The sequence below is a fragment of the Stegostoma tigrinum genome, chromosome 8, assembly GCF_030684315.1.
Source record: "Stegostoma tigrinum isolate sSteTig4 chromosome 8, sSteTig4.hap1, whole genome shotgun sequence".
Taxonomy (NCBI): domain Eukaryota; kingdom Metazoa; phylum Chordata; class Chondrichthyes; order Orectolobiformes; family Stegostomatidae; genus Stegostoma; species Stegostoma tigrinum.
The window spans coordinates 67541161-67545465 of record NC_081361.1 but is presented as its reverse complement, the minus strand read 5'-3'; the positions used below and the strand labels follow the sequence as shown (position 1 = coordinate 67545465).

At 41.0% G+C, this 4305-nt stretch overlaps 1 protein-coding gene across 3 annotated transcripts in view; it reads left to right on the top strand.

Moving 5' to 3' along the window:
- The window catches only part of mast2 (microtubule associated serine/threonine kinase 2), a 464628-nt gene that overhangs the window by 447 nt on the left and 459876 nt on the right, over positions 1–4305 (top strand). The gene's annotated exons all lie outside the window — the stretch shown is intronic.

Here is a 4305-nt window from a genome sequence, read left to right as displayed (position 1 = left end):
GTAAGTAGTATCCTGCACAAAAAGAAAATGTGTTTACAACTGTAAGGTAGCGCTGATAAATGTCAAAATTCCACTTTTATTTGTTTTTTTTCTCTGCAAAGACAGAACTGGTTTAGAATCTTTGTATGTACTTTTAGATGACTTTTTATGAATAAAGTATGTTTTTAAAATAAAAGAAGTCTGGTCATGTTGATGAAGGCAACATTTGACTGTTGATGACTTCTTTGTGTAGAAGACTGCTTGTGTGTCGAAATGAGCGCACATCTGTTCTCATGAACCATTCCATTTTCAGTTTCAGTGAGGTAGGACAGTGGATGTGGTGTCTGTTTCACCACTTGTTAACAAGTTTGGTCTCAAATCCAAACTGGCTGTCCTGTTTAGAGGTCTGGTTGGTTCAGTGCTTTGTGATATCTATTGTTGTTCCACATCTGACTAGAGAAGTATTCATCTTCTTTCTCCATCACATTTTTCAAGCACAATCTTGTTTATGCAGCGTGAGTATATGTGAAAGAGTATGGAGTGAGTTCTCAGTCCTCTTCCCATGAGGAATTCATATGGAACTAAATCATTTTAGGACTAAGTGAAAGAAAGATTGCTCAGAAGTGAAACTTGAATGTTATTGTTTTTCTTAAGCCATACTTTAGCTATCACATTTGTAAAGGCCTCCCACTTGCCGGAGGTCCCTTTGTCTGCAAACTAACCACTCCAATCAAGCCCTGAAAGCTGCTGTCTAATTCCGTCAAAATTTGCCTTGTCCCAATTTCAGACTTGAACTGTGGACCAGTTTTGTCCCTCTCCAAAACTATTTTAAAATTAATAGAACTATGGTCACTGGTTCCAAAGTGCTCCCTTACTGTCACCTTAAGTTACTTGTCCTGCCCTATTTCCCAAGAGTAGTTCGACTTTTTCCCCTTTCTGAGTAGGACCCTCTATATACTGCTTGAGGAAACTTTCCTGAACACACTTAACAAATTCCACCCCATCTGAGCCCATAACGCTATGGCAGTCCAATCTATGTAAGGAAAATCAAAATTCCCCACTATGACAACCCTGTTGCTCCTGTAAATCTCCCCAGTCTCCCTACTTATTTGTTCGTCTAATTCCCATTGACTATTTGGAGGCCTCCAGTATAGCCCCAATAATGTCACAATTCCCTTCTTATTTATTAGGTCCACCAACAAAGGCTCTCTGGATGATCCCTCAGTTATTTTATCTCTGACTGCTGCTGTGACACTGTCCTTAAGCAAAAATGCAATTCCCCCTCCCTTCTTTCCTCTACTTCTGTCCTGCCTAAAGCACCTGCACCCTAGCACATTAAGTTGCCAGTCCTGTCCCTCCCTTAGCCATGTTTCTGAAATGGCTGTAATATCCTAACCCCACACACATATTCATGCCCTGAGTTAATCAGCCTTACGTGTCAGCCCTCTTGCATTGAAATAGGTGCAATTTAACCCAACAGGCATTCCTTGCTCCCTGTTCTGTCCTAGTCTGACCTGTCTCTTTAACTTGCCATTTCTGATGACTGAACCTCCTTCCAGCCTCAAACTTGCATCCCTGCTGTTGAGAATTTCAACACCAGAGGGGGAGTGGGCCGAGAAATAGCAATTGGAGTTCAATGGTGTGTGGGCAGCAATAAGCAGTTTGCTGAGATATATCCATACAAAGGAACAATTAGCAATTAACTGAAGCAGCAGCAGTTATTTCTGTTGAACAAGAAGGTCATGCCACATGATCTCTAGAATGCAGATCATTAGCATCACCCAATACAGCCTGCAGTTACTTCGGGTTCAGAGATCATCTGTATGGCTTCAGATAGTCAGGCATGCATTAATCATAAGGGAAGGGTTGGGTACTATGAGCAGATGGTGGGGACACATAACTCGTGAAGAATATGCAGAAGTGGAAGTCCTGTTGAAATGACAGGACTCAGCACCTTGCAAGAAAATATATCCTGTTTTTGCAGTAAAGGATTAACATAGTTTATTTTATACAATGTTGCATGTAACCATTGTGAGGCAAAAATATGTTGTTTTGAGTTGTAAATGGCAAGGTGTCTTGCAGCTTGACTCTAAGGCCTCTTCCACACAGTATTGGTACAAGCTTGAATAAAGACCACCTTGGTACGACTACACAGACTGAAGACTCGATTTGTCCTATCTCTCCAACATTGATCGACTTAAAACTTCAGGTTGAACCACAATTTGCTGAATGAAATTGACAATTAGCTGTGAGACTTCACATTCACTGTTGATTATTACTTCTGCTTCCTGGAGGTGTTGTAGCGCAACTTATTGCCTCATGCCAGGTTCTGTCTGTATGGATCTGTGGATCAGCACACCGTCCATGTGCTATCCAGTCCTTCAAGGATCTTGACACTGTCCTCTGAGATTTTTGGTCCTAATGTAATGCTGTTTTTTAATCTTTTGAAACAAAATTTTGCAAAGTAATGAGGAATGTGAGCAACTTAGATTCTTCATCTTGGGGCACATTTTTTGCATGTGTTTCATGAACGTTGGATTCTTCCCCAATTCTTTTCAAGGTCATGTCTGCAGACTACTTAGAATGAAATTGGTGTTCAACTGTTTTACTCAGCTGTGTAAGAGCTACACAGATTCTGATAGATCCATTGGGTTTTAGTATTAGAATCATCTCCAAGCACAAGCTTGATGTTTCCATCATGGGTGGAATAAACCACTGAACCAATTTCCTTCTTTAACTTTGCAAGAGTGGATGAGGAATTTTTCTACAAGTAAACAGAAAGACTGGCTTCATTTCAGGATGTAGCATGATGTGGCTTCCTGTCATCAACCATCATAGTCTTATGAACAGCTGTGGAAATACAGCTCGGAAGTTTCAACTCAAATTCTCAGCTTTTCAGTTTGTCAAATCTGCAAATTAGACAAAAGCTGATAAAAGCATTCCTTAAGAGTGAGCAGCTCAGCAACGATGTTGTGGGTATCACAGACATGTGGCTGCATGGGGATCAATGCTGTGAACTAAAAGACCAAGGATACGTGACCTATTGAAAGGACAGGCAAATGGGTAGAAGAGGCAGGCTTGTCTTGTTAGTAAGAAGTGAAATTAACTTGATAGCTAGAAATGATGTTGTGTCAGAATGTGTAGCATCTATGTGGGTAAAACTGAGGAACCAGAAAGGGGGAAAAAAAGCCTGAATGAAGTTTGTGTACAGGCCTCCTCACAGTAGTCAGGATGTGAGGAAGAAACTGAATCAGGAGATAGAAAATACATGGAAGAAAGGCACTATTACAATAATCATAGGGGATTTCAATATTCAGGTGGTCTGGGAAAATCAGGTTGGTACCAGATCTCGCGGAAAGGAATTTATAGAATGTCTATGAGATGGTGTATCTTTGGAGTAGCTTGTGGTACAGTCCAGTAGAGAACAAGCAATTCTGGATTTCGTGATGTGTAATAAGGCAGTTTTGTTAGAGGGAGCTTAAGGTAAAGGAACCCCTAGGAGGCAGTGACCAAAATGTTATAGAATTCACCCTGCAGTTTGAGAGGGAGAAGCTTGAATCAGATGTAATTATTTTACAATTGAGTTAAAATAACTAGAAAGGCGTGAGCGAGGAGCTGGCCAGACTTGTTTGGAAGGGCAGCCTAGCAGGGAAGACTGGAGTAGCAATGGCAAGAGTTTTTGGAGGTAATTTGGGAAGAAGAAGTTTAGTGGGGAAAGATGAGGCAACCATGGCTGACAAGGGATTTCAGGGACAGCATAAAAGTGAAAGAAAAATCATAGATGTGGTGGAGATTAGTAAGAAGCCCAAGGAGTAGGAAGAGTTTAAAAACCAACAGAGAATAACTAAATCAGCAATAAGGGGGGATAAGATGAAATATGAGAGTACCCGAACTAAATAATATAAAGACTTCAAGAGTTTTTTAGATATCTAAAAGGTAAAAGAGAGGCAATAGTAGACATTGGACCGTTGGAAATGAGTCTGTAATAGTAGTAATAGAGAACAAAGAAATGGTGGAATAACTGAATAGGTTCTCTGCATCAGTTTTCACAGTGGAAGACACCAGCAACATACTAGTACTTCAAGAGAGTTGGAGGTCAGAGGTGAGTGCAGTGCCCATTACTCAGGAGAAGGTGCTGAGGAAGCTGAAAGATCTGAAGATCACCCAGACCAGATGGACTACACCCCGGTGTACTGAAGAAGATAGCTGAGGAGACTGTAGAGGCATTGGTCATGATCTTTCAGAAATCACTGGAGTTAGGGACGGTCCCAGAGGACTGGAAAATGGCTAATGTAACACCTCTGTTTAAGGAGGAAAGTAGGCAGA